We start from the raw sequence: 13,069 nt of genomic DNA, 5'->3' as shown, positions 1-13,069 counted from the left end.
TGTAAATGAATGAGAGTTTATTAACACTGAAACAGCGTACGAGGTCATCTGCACACCGTAATTAGTTCTAATGCGAGGAGTGACGTATCGTGTATATCTGAGGGAGTGTGGGTCATGTTTAATGAACGTTCTATTGAAGGAATTCAGATTCAGTTTTATTTTTTTGTAAACATACAAAAGCATTTTGAATTAAAATAATGTCTTCTCAACGAAGTATTTTGGACTTCAGAAAATAAGGCAATGTGTGGTCTTGTGCTCAGAAACAATAAATGGCTCGAATTGCCTTTTTTGTACAGCGAACAATGAGGTAAGATTTTTTTTTGAGGTGGTACGCCAGACTAGGAAACAATGCTTTAGTCGAGATTCTATTATAGATTACTACAGTACTGTTTTAAGCCAGACGGGCAAAAGATTTCTATATTTCTTGATGGTGCCTAGGAACCTTGAAAGACTGGTTTTTAAGTTTGCTACGTGTGGGCACCCCAGCATAGATGCTCATGGAAAATGACGCCCAGAAAATTTTTTTGCTTCTTCTCTTTCCGAGGAATAGCCTGCAAAGCTAAGGCTGAAACTTTGCTGAATTGGTTTGTTTCGCGCGCGAAGCAATAAGTTCTTACTTTTTAACACATTTAGTGTTGGTGTTTAACCATTGCCCCCGTTCAACTAGCCAGTTGTTGCATTTTGTTTCTAGGTGTTCAGAATTTTCTTCAGAGAGAGCAAGAGAGAAATGGACGGAAAGGCAGGGAGGCTAAACAGGCAATGCCCGGTAGGCTACCCTAAACTTAGGGAGGGGAACACAGGGAAAAAAAGGAAAAAGAGTGGCAATGAAATGAGTTTTTCAAGTGTCCATCGACCACTATGCCAAAGGGACAGAGTGTGCGCACTAAAAACTTAATGATTATAGACGGGAATACAACCTCGAGTCCTTTAAGAATCTTCGGAGTGTTATCACCACTTTCCTTTGTGAGGAAGTGTTGTGTCCCCTTATTGCTTTTGTGTGTGTGCGCCCCCGCGTCCTCCTCCTAACGACCACTCGCATCCTCCTCCTAACGACCACTCGCATCCTCCTCCTAACGACCACTCGCATCCTCCTCCTAACGACCACTTGCCCCTCGTCGCACGCTGTCGCCAGATGCCCCCCCATGGTGCGCCCCCGCATCCTCCTCCTGTTTTGGGAAGCCACTCCCTCCCGTGGACGCTTCTCCGCTCCCTCCTTTCTTCGGGCGGCCAGTTCGGCTCCTGCCTCGGTCGACGCTGGTCGCACCCTCATCGGCTTTAAATAAACGAAGTCTTAAAGTACCGTGTGCGTCTTTCGCTGCATTCAACACAGCGACCGGACACGACAGTGGCGACGAGAAAGTGGATTCGACCCGCGCTACGCAACGCTATTGACAAGCCATGGCTACGCGAGGGTTTCCCAATCAGATACCAGAGTTCAACGGCTCATCGTGGTCATCGTGGGTTGGACGCCTTCAGTTCTACTTTGAAGCTAACAACATCACAGACCCAGCCTTGAAGAGGGCCAACCTGCTGACGCTGTGCGGGGAGCAGACCTACGATACTGTCTGCGCCCTTATTCAGCCAAGCACACCAGCGGCAGTGTCTTACGACGACATCGTAAAAGCGCTGCAAAAGCACTACGACCCAAGGCCATCCGAGGTCTACAGCCGGGCTCGCTTCCAACGACGAGATCAACTGGGAGGAGAAACTGTGAGCGCCTACGTAGCCGCGCTCAAGAAGCTCGCTGCCGACTGCAATTTTGGAACGCTGTCGACAACAGCTACCGGGCAGGAGGGAGACGCAGCTTCTTCTGCTAACACCACCATGCTTCCCTTGGACGTAGTGTTACGCGACAGATTTGTGTGCGGACTGAGTGACGAGTCACTGCAGCAGCGCCTGTTCGCTGAGAAGGACCTCACATTCAGCAAAGCTTACGACATCGCCGTTCGAGCGGAGAGCGCCGGTCACCAGCAGAGAGGGATTCGCCGGAACACCGAGCCGGTACACCAGACAAGCAACCAGGTGCGCAAGCCTTCTGTTGTTGTAAAATCGGTCAAAAAGGCACAACGCTGCTGGCGGTGTGACGACCAACACAACCCCCAGGGATGTCGATTCCAGTCAGCCACGTGTAATTTTTGCCACAAGCGAGGGCATATCGAAAGAGCATGCATTACGAAACGGAGACTTGCCAAGATAAAGTCACCTTCCCAGCCTAATCACAGCGTCAACGCCTCAGAGAATACGCCGCTATCTGATCTCCATGGAACAACATCAGCAACACCATCTGTGTTGTACGACCTGAACACCATGAATCTCGGCACGCGACCGAAGATTTTTACAGAAGTAAGCGTACATCACCAGCTGATTAAGTTCGAGGTGGACTCCGGCGCAGCCTGTACTCTGATCAGTGAGGACACGTTCCGAACTTCATGGCCATCTGACGCACCCGCCCTGCAACAAGACGACACGCACCTGCGAACGTGGTCAGGACAGAATCTGCCACTATTGGGCTCTGCCAACGTGCAGGTTAACTACAACGGCCAGACCCATACGCTACCTCTGCTTGTTGTGAAGGGCACAGGATCAAGCCTTCTAGGGAGAAACTGGTTTTCTCCACTAGGCGTGATGATATGCGGCATACACCAGACGCCGAGCCAGAACATGGTTGAGCAACTGCAAGAGAAATACGAAAGAGTATTCTCGGAAGAGATTCCAGGAAACGAAGGGCCCCCGGTCACACTGGAGTTGTTGGACAACGCGCAACCCAAATTTCTGAAGGCCAGGCCGGTGCCGTTTGCTCTCCGAGATTCAGTTGAAAAAGAGTTGGACAAACTGGAGCAGCAAGGTGTCATCGAGCCGACGCAGCATTCAGAATGGGCCACACCACTTGTCGTAGTTCGCAAGAAGAACGGAACCATACGCCTCTGCGGAGACTACCGGAGCACCGTCAATCTTGCGACTAAAGCGTCCTCTTACCCGCTACCGACACCTGAAGAAGTATTCAGTGTACTACGTGGCGCAAGAGTCTTCAGCACATTGGACCTCACCCAGGCGTATCAGCAGCTGAAGGTGAGCGAGTCAACTGCTGAATTATTGGCAATTAACACACTGAAAGGCTTGTACAAAGTCAAGCGACTGCCTTTTGGCGTAGCTGCAGCCCCGGCCATATTTCAAAAATTCATGGAGACAGTGCTTCAGGGCATCCCAGGAGTTTGTGTCTACCTTGACGATGTCATCATCAGTGGCACTTCCACTGAAGAGCATGCAGTGCGCCTAGAGCTCGTTCTCGAAAGGCTAGCAAACGCTAATTTGTGCATAAGCAAATCGAAGTGCTGTTTTGCGGTGCCAGAGGTGCAATTTCTGGGACACCGAATTGATGCGGAAGGCATTCACCCTACCGAGGACAAAGTGCGAGCGATCACAGAAGCACGAGCTCCAACAAACAAGCAGGAGCTACAGGCTTTTCTCGGACTCTTGACGTTCTACGACCGGTTCTTGGAACAAAGAGCTACCGTGGCCAACGACTTATACCAACTCCTTCGGAAAGATGTGACATGGACATGGTCGCCACGCCATCAGCAGTCATTCGATGCCCTGAAAGACCTGATTCGAAGATGTACAGTCCTCCGCCACTACGACGAAAGGAAGCCTCTGCTTTTGGCTTGCGACGCATCACCGTACGGAGTCGGCGCGGTTCTATCGCAAACTGACGAGCAAGGAAGGGAAGCTCCCATCGCCTTCGCCTCACGTACGTTGTCGCAAGCAGAACGCAACTACGCGCAACTTGACAAAGAAGGGCTAGCCATCGTCTACGCGGCGACACATTTTCACCAGTACATTGCCGGCCGGAAGGTGACCTTTATAACCGATCACCGACCGCTATTGGGCATTCTGGGACCACAAAGGCCTATGCCACGAACTTTGTCTCCGCGAATGACACGTTGGTGCATCAAACTCTCAGCGTACGACTACGCTCTGGTCTACCGCAATGGGAGTAAACATCAAAACGCCGATGCGCTAAGCCGTCTGCCACTAGACGCAACTGTTGACGAACCATTTCCACCAGGAGACGTTCTGATGTTCGAAGCACTGCCAGAACCTCCGCTTACAGCAGGCACAGTTGCAGCATCTACGCAGAAGTGCGCAGCTCTCCGGCTAGTTTACACAGCTGTTCAACAAGGCAACGTGCATAAACTCAGAGGGGACAACTTCGACGCTTACCGCAGGCGAGCTACAGAGTTGAGCACCCATCGCGGCTGCATCATATTTGGGTCCCGAGTTGTGATGCCGAGAGAACTACGCGCACAAGCTATGTCTCTCATCCACGCCGGACATCGGGGCATCGTTGCAATGAAAAAGTGTGCCAGAAGCTACATGTGGTGGCCTGGCATTGACAACGACATCGAAACAGTGGTGCGAGAATGCAAGCCTTGCCAGAGCAGCCGGAGCGCCCCGCCGAAAGCTCCTGTCCCAGAATGGGAAAAGCCAGACACACCATGGCACACACTGCACATTGATTTTGCAGGACCAATTGAGGGCTGCACTTTCCTTGTGGTCGTAGATGCCTACACAAAGTGGCTTGAGATAAGGCAAATGGGACAGACGACTTCGGCAGCAGTCATTGACAACCTCCGATCACTATTTGCAACGTTCGGCCTGCCGCGCAAGGTAGTGTCGGACAACGGAACACCGTTTGTGTCTGCGGAGATCCTCAAGTTTTATCGCGACAACGGGATCTCATCAGTTACATCGGCCCCCTACCACCCAGCGACAAACGGACAAGCCGAGCGCTACGTAGCCGAGCTAAAACGCGCCCTTGAAAGAGATCAGACAGGCTCGCTGCAGCGCCGCCTTGCGCGCTTTCTCTTCAAGCAGCACACGACGGTTCAGAGCACAACAGGCGAGACCCCCTCGAAAATGATGTTCGAGCGTGAAATGCGAACCCAGCTCACAGCCATCCTCCCCGAGCCAAAGGCAGAGACGTTCCGGGAAGAAAAAGCAATTCCGCGCTGCGGCACGCTTAATGAGGGGCAGCGCGTCCTCGCCCGACAGTTTCTGAAAAAGCCACGCTGGGAGGAAGCTACAATTGTCAGACGCATAGGCCTGCGCTCTTGGCTCGTCAACATACATGGCACAGTAGCACGCCGACATCTCAACCAGCTGCGTAGATTTACGACGCCGTCTGAGAGCTGTCCGCCAGCGGAGAGAACACGTGCACCATCTTCCCACATAGCCTGGCACCTCTTCCCGGAAGAAGAGACTTCGCCCAGGACAGACCTAGGAGACACAGCGAACAACAGCCAGCCTACAAGTGTTTCTCCCCCGAGCGCACAAAGCCAGCGCGCCTCCACGCGTGAGCGCCGACCCCCTGCACGATACCAGGCAACTCTCTAAGGGGGAAGGAAGTGTTGTGTCCCCTTATTGCTTTTGTGTGTGTGCGCCCCCGCGTCCTCCTCCTAACGACCACTCGCATCCTCCTCCTAACGACCACTCGCATCCTCCTCCTAACGACCACTTGCCCCTCGTCGCACGCTGTCGCCAGATGCCCCCCCATGGTGCGCCCCCGCATCCTCCTCCTGTTTTGGGAAGCCACTCCCTCCCGTGGACGCTTCTCCGCTCCCTCCTTTCTTCGGGCGGCCAGTTCGGCTCCTGCCTCGGTCGACGCTGGTCGCACCCTCATCGGCTTTAAATAAACGAAGTCTTAAAGTACCGTGTGCGTCTTTCGCTGCATTCAACACAGCGACCGGACACTACAGGAAGGTTGTGTCCAAGGACACAGCCTGCTGCACTCTGTTAGAGGACGCGAGTCCAAGCGGTAGAGAGTAGCAGTCAGGAAACCACGCTCTCGCTCAAAACGAGGGCAGTCACACAGGAGGTGCCGGATCGTTTCATTGCAAACCACACTACTCACACGCTGGAGAGTCTGCCATTGCAATGAGATTGGAACAGGCGTTTGTGAACGCCACTTCCAGCCACAGGCGGCACAACAGTGTACTATTACTGCGGGGGAGGCCGAATGGTATATCCAGTTGAAGCAAGAGGTTGAAGTGGTGCGAGCGGGGCAGGGTGTCGAACCGGTATTTTTTCGGGTTCGGTTCGGGTTCGGGTTCACGCCTTTCGGGTTCAGTTCCGGGTTCGGCTCCAGAGGGCCATTCCGTTCCGTTCGAACCGGTTCGGACCGTCTCGAACCGGTTCAAACGGGTTCAGGACAAAAAAAAATAGAACGCAGATGGGTTTCAGTGGTATGCGTTTTCTTTTTTCTTGCACATCGCTATACAAAAGAAAAAATGCAAAGATTTGTTTACGAGAACATAAAAGTGTGCTAGTTGGTAACGGTTGCTTAAGCAGCGCAGGAAACAGGACAAACGGAAGTCTGCAGACGACACAGACGCCGACTAAAAACTGGTTATTACATTTTCGGAAAAGTATATGAAGGCGCAGGACACAGTGAACAATCCAGAAAACAGAAGAACAAAAATTTAAACTAAACAACATACTGCGCATGCACATCGTAGTCGAGTCATGACATCTTTTTCAATGGAATTCGAAGACTATATTCAATAGTAGACGGCACTCCCCTATCTCCTTGACCTTATACAGTTGCCACGAAAGCCTGGCTCCTTATATACGAAATTGATGTATGGTGAAGCAACACGCTCATCTGCATCAGTATACAGAGTAGAAGCTTGGCCGAGTTGGTGATGGTTCACTTGCCACATAGCTATGTGGCAAGGTTATCGTCTGCATCCTTCCTGATCATAAAGGCCTCCACCATCTCCCTAAAAATTCGATCAGAGTGATTAAACAGGAGACTTGCCTTTCTAAGTGGGGAAGCAGATGAGTGTGTTGCTACACCATCTATCAGTTTGATAGTTAAGGAGTCAGGCTTTCTTGGCATTGTGTGAGGTCCAGGAGATAGGGGAGTACCATCTACTATCCAAGATACTCTTCGAATTTCGTTGAAAACGACGTCACGACTCAACTGTGATGTGCATGCGCAGTATGGTTTTTAAGTTTTAACCTTTGTTCTGTTTTTTGGTGGGGTTGTTTCCTGTGCCCTGCGCCTTTATATACTTTTTCCAGAATAAAAAAACCAGTTGTTAGTCAACGCTCGTGTCATGTCCTTTCTTCCTTTTGTCGTGTTTACTGCGTTACTTGAGCACGAAAAAATTGTTTAATGCGAGATGTTCTCACTTTGCCCATTTTATTTATTGCCCGCAGAAAAAAGACGAATTTACGGTAAGAGCCGCAAAATAAAATGAACTCGAAATAAATAAAAATCGGCTGTGTGTATACGCTATAATCCACCTTATGAGGTGTAGGACGAAAAGCCGATACATTTTGCATCTACAAGACCCTCCTGCTTGAGCAGTTTGGGAGACCCCGTAGCGCGAGTAATAAGGTCTCGTACGCAGTGTACTTACGGCCCCGTAAGTACGCAGTGTATTTACGGCCCCGTAAGTACGCAGTGTACTTACGGGGCTCCAAGATTGCCGCCGCACGCGCCCGCTACGTTCCCGCGCACTACTGAGAAATGAAACTGTCATGTATTGGCAAGTATACATACAGATACATTTCCGTCACACCGAAACCGACTTGCCAGTCCCCCCCCTCCCTTTTACTACATGGTAAGAAAATGTTCGAGAATCCCTCCACCGCCCATCCCCTACCCAACGAGAGCCTCGTGGGAGCACTGGATCTCCCTAACATAAAGATCTTGCCAAACATATTTTATTTAAATCACCTATTCGACATCGCCTTTGTGACTCACGTTATATATCCTGAGCCCCTATAGCTCAGTATCTTCAAAAACTCAGCTAATCGAGGCTTCTCACTATAGTAAAGTAAGAAATTTGTTCGTGATAGAATGTTTGGTACTCTTCCTGGGGCGCTATCAAAGGCAACCTTTGCGCCCACAGAATTTTTTGCGCCCTTGATAGAGTGATACAGAGGGGTTAATCTGGCGTATGCACCATTTGTCCACCAACTTGTTTCAGGCATTTATTTCCAAAGCTACAAACAACCCCTTTCTGGCAGCTATGCTTATTAGGTGAGTAAGTGCTTGCCTGTCTTTTCTGGAAATGCTCGCGAGTGCTGATTCATTCTGTTTTCTCACTCTTGGCTTTTACTTACCTGTACGGCCTCTCCACAAGGCAGATGACATTGCGATCGGTCATTACTTCCTCTACCCATACATCTACAGCCTTACCTAAACGTTCTTGATACTAGTGTATTAAAGCGAAGTCAGCGGATGTACAGTGGAGCCCACTTTAATGGCCACGGATATAACGACCGCTCGCTTATTTCGAGCGGGTGTGGTGGTACCGTGAAAATATGCATAAGGGCAACGGAAATTCGTCGCAGATACAGCGAACAACTCTGGCCACACCACTCGGTTATAGCGAACGAGATGGCGTGGTGAACTACCCCGAGGTTGTAGAGGTCGTCCTTCCGCTAAGCACGCAGATGAAATAGCGCCTCTCAACCTTCATTACACCGCCCCGGAAAGAACATGTCAACCCAGAAATGGAATTAAAAGGCGGCACTGCTGTGCGCAGCGCTAACCGGAAAGTCCGGCGTCCGGTAACACTGTAAATGCTAAAGTAAACACAATAACGATATGCTATAATTCTCTATTGAAATAGTAAGTAACCGCCGGCCAAACCCGCGTCGATGGCCAACGAGGGCAATTATTGCCTACGCGTTCGCCGGCTCGGCAAAGCTTCCTGAGTAGAAGAAGCGCGGTGCGCGTGAGACGGGGCATCGTCAAAAGCGAAGCTGCTGACCAATCTCGCGGACCAACTAAAAACAGCGATTAGATAATTTTTGAAATCCTTGCTGGCCATCCCGTTCACGTGGTATGCATAGCCTGCCCAGTCGTTTCAATCTTTGGCGCCGCTGCAATGTGCAGGCATTGTCATATAGCTGACAGTGCAACGGATGCATTCTGCGCCACAAGCGCTGCACTACTTCGTCGCTGCATCAGCCCAGTAACGACAGAAGAAGCTCGAAAACACGCGTGACCAGATGATTGCAGATTTCTGGCAACGCTTCGTTGATCCATAGCCGACCGGATGTTTCCTCGGATAACTACGTTCCTGCGGACCACAAAATCGCAGAAGCGCCTGCTCTGACGGAGACGTTGAACACCAAGTGCGAGCTCTTCCTACTGCCAGGAATCTCATTTACGTGGCCGACCTGCCACCAGTTGCCATGCACACTTCATCCATGATTAGTTATACCCCGTCCCTAAATTTGATAGTTGGCAGCAAGGTCTCAACGAGTATTGAATGACCGCCCTAGATAGCCTGGAAAGAGCCGCGGCAGGCTCTGCTTTGCACAAGTAGGCACGCATAACGCAGCTTTGTAAGAAATAATTGACACTTTTAGCGGCCTTAGTATTTTTGGCTGTTGTAAGAAGAATCCACTTGGTACGAACATCAGATATAGCTCCAGAAAATGGTTATAGCGCCGGAACAGACAACACACAGAAAGCTAGACGGGACAGGCGCTTTCTGTGTGTTGTCTCTTTCGGCGCTATAACCATTTTCTGGAAACATGCACCAACTAGCCCCCCAACAAGTATTAATCAGATATAACTAATGGAACCTGCGGGACCGTCAGGTTCGCTATAAGTGGGCTCGACTTAGTTTTAATCGGCCACAAAAACCTTTTTCACCCTTCAGACATGGACCTGACATGTTTGGACGTACTACCTTCGCGCCAAAGGGGCGTTTGTGCCGTAGTCAGTGCATTTCAACCTGTGCGAGCAATGAGAAACAAATTTCAGCAATAAAATGATATTTTTGTCATGATGCTGTATTCTTTTAGAACATACTTAAGCAGTCTCTTAAAAAACCCATGGACATCATACATTTCATTATAACATTTATGTCTGCGATGAAAAACTCTTGAATTCCGTGCGAACTCTTCGTGTTCATAGGACGCAGGACCGCCGCGTTCCACGAGGTCACTGTTCAGACACAGTGCACTTTAACGTAGGAGGAATATGCAGCGCAAGTTCAACCTCCTGACTGGTTCCCCTTTCATGGCGTGTGCACCGTCTGGAATTTTCACGTGCGGGCGGACGCAGGGAGTTATGGTGACGTGAGGCCTTATGACGAGATCGCTGAATTCGACGCGGTCAAGTAAGGCATGAGGAGGGTCAGAGAGGTTCTAATATGCCATGCAACAACCATAAAAAGAAGTCTACAAGATAGCCGAATAGCCTAAAGCATCTGTAAATAGAGTTTTCTGTTGCGCCGCCATTAGGACGAATCCCACTCGGAGTCAGAGGTAAGACTCTGCATACTCTGTTAGTTGTTCTTTTTACTGCGTTAGCAGTATAGCCTGCTTTCCCAAAAATAACCGCGCTGCGTGCGTGCAGCCTCCATCCTTGATGCACACTCCGGTGGACGACACATCAGTGCATTCACTAGTAAAAATGCACCTTCAAAAACTTTCACCGATCTCCTCACCCCCAGAACCCACCTGTACCCGATATAGCCGAGGCAGATTGTTGTGAAGGCTGAACGTATTCAATCGCCCAAGCTTTCTAAGAAAAAACACGCTTACAATCATCAGCCTGTCGCGTCAGACACTAAGAACGGGAAATATGACTGCGAAAAGTAGATATCAGTCGCCAGACAGAGAATTCAAGATCGAGCAGTGCGAGAACAGCGGATGGAGCCGCGCGCTGGCGACTGGCAGAAATTTTTTTCTTAGAAGCAGAACAATTTCAGCGAACCGGCATAACGAAATCACTTCATCGTAGTTACATTGCATCGCAGTAGCATCTTTTTGGGCGTAATAACTATCGCATTCCAGCGAGCACATGTATTTCCGCATTGCCCTTTTGTGTAATCGGTATTTAATTTTTTTCCTTTTTAGTACATCTCCACCGTAGCCAAGAATCCGCCTTTCGAATTAAAAAAATATTATAGCGCGAACAAAGACACGGACAAAAAAGAGAGGAAACACACACACACAAGCGCTAGCGCTTGTGTGTGTGTTTCCTCTCTTTTTTGTCCGTGTCTTTGTTTGCGCTATAATATTTTTAATTCAATATGAACTACCAACTCGCCCAACAGGAAGTTTTAATCCGCCTTTCGTTGCTTATTTCCGTCGCGCGCAAACAAGAATATGCGGATTCTAAACAAAAAAGAAGCTGCACCAATTTATACATCCTTCTTTTGGTAAAACTAGTAGTAATATCTCAGGTTTAACGGGTCGAGTAGACATTGGGGCTATATGACAGACGGTGTAGTGGAGGGCTCCAGATTAACGGACTACTGGGGATTTTCGACGCGCGAAAGAGCACGCTGGCTTTTGTATTTTTGGAATCAGCAGCCGAGCTCCACAGCCATTGAGCCATTTTTTTTCTTTATTGCCCTACAGGCTCATCGTGAGGGGTTTTATTTATAACTTGCTGTCTAAGACAATGAGCGCCTACAAAAGTAAATGTTGCACTACCCACTGCGGTTGCTGAGTGGTTAGGGCGCTCGGTTACTTATTTGATGCACCCTGGTTCGAACTCGTCCCCGGCGGCCACGTTTCGATGAAGGCGAAACGCAAAATTCACCGTATGCTTCGCGATGTCAATGCAAGTTAAAGGGCAACTGCGCCACCATTTGAGAATTTCGCGATACTCAAGGATTCAAATCTATACAGGCTGTAGGTAAAGAATACTAAGTTTTTTGCACTACCATTTAAAATGGTGACGTAATAGACGAATAAATTTTGCATTTCTCCTCAAAGCAACAAAGGAGTGCGGGGAAGTTCGGTGTGATGTCACGGAAAGTATGATTTTAAATTACTGCTGCCGTCAACCACGCCCTGCCGCGCCTCGTTGGACGCTTCCAAACAACGTTCGGCGGGCTTTGACTTCGGTTGCGTTGGTTTTTTTTTCTTCAAACCAGGCGTTTATGCGTTGAAAATGTACGGATACGTTCGATGACGTCAACATGCGTCCCCCACTTAGCGGTGTGCGCTGCGGAGAAGTTTGAAGGCCGTCGCAATTTTAATTGGTGATTACGTCACCGTTTCAAATGCTAGGCCAAAAGGACTTCGCATACTTTACCTCGAAGTCTCCTTTCAAATGACGCCATAGATATTAGAATACATGGACCACCGTGTGGTATTCGCCTACTGCCACTAAATAATTTAGAAAATAATTTTTTCTCCCATGCTGTGTCGGTTTCATCAGCCGAATGATGGCTTTGACGTGAGTTCAACATTAGGTCACGTGAGGCACGGGAAGACTAATGCAAACGCTGATACGTTGTTTTGACTCACTGTAGCACTTATATCAGCCGACTTTAAGACCTATAATTACAACGAACGACGTATCAGCAGTTGTATTACCGTTTATGGCACCTCACGCGACCGAATTTCCACTACACGTCACAGCCATTGTTATGTTGGTGAAACCGAAACAGGATCAAGAAGATATTCAAGGATAAATTATTTATTATGTGCTGGTGAATACCACGCGGTGCTCCATGTACACCAACGTCTAACGCATCGTTTGAAAGAAGCACGCAAGAAAAAGTTTCGTGTCTATAGTACTTTACTGAGTTAGAGCAGTCCTAACACTTTGATTAAAGATTTACGCAAATATTCCCGTCTATAATCTTTAAGTTTTCAGCGCGCACACTCTGTCCCCGTAACCTAGTGGTCGCTGGACAGTTGGAAAACTCATTTCCTTGCTGCTCTTTTTCCTTTTTTCCCCTTTGTTCCCCTCCCCAAGTGTAGGTTAGACAACTGGGCATCGCCTGGTTAACCTCCCTGCCTTTCCGTCCTTTTCTCTCTCTCTTTTAAATAAAATATGTAAAATGGAGGAGTAATAACTCAAGATTTCACATAAACCTGACGTACAAGTGTTTAGAATTGGCGGCAGTACATTACAGAAGCGTCAATTAGGCTTCTTCCCAGGCACCAGACCTTCTGTAAGTTTGCTGTCGCATATACTGGGTACCATTTTCGCACTTCCCAGCGCAGACAGCTACGGGTGGGTAAGTCTATGCGATAGATCATATCATTTTGTCGGAAAACAAAACGTATGCCGGGA

The sequence above is a fragment of the Amblyomma mixtum genome, chromosome 10 (genome assembly GCF_055824585.1).
Source record: "Amblyomma mixtum isolate Tamu chromosome 10, ASM5582458v1, whole genome shotgun sequence".
In the NCBI taxonomy this organism is placed as follows: Eukaryota; Metazoa; Arthropoda; class Arachnida; order Ixodida; family Ixodidae; genus Amblyomma; species Amblyomma mixtum.
Note: the sequence above shows the minus strand (reverse complement) of the source record.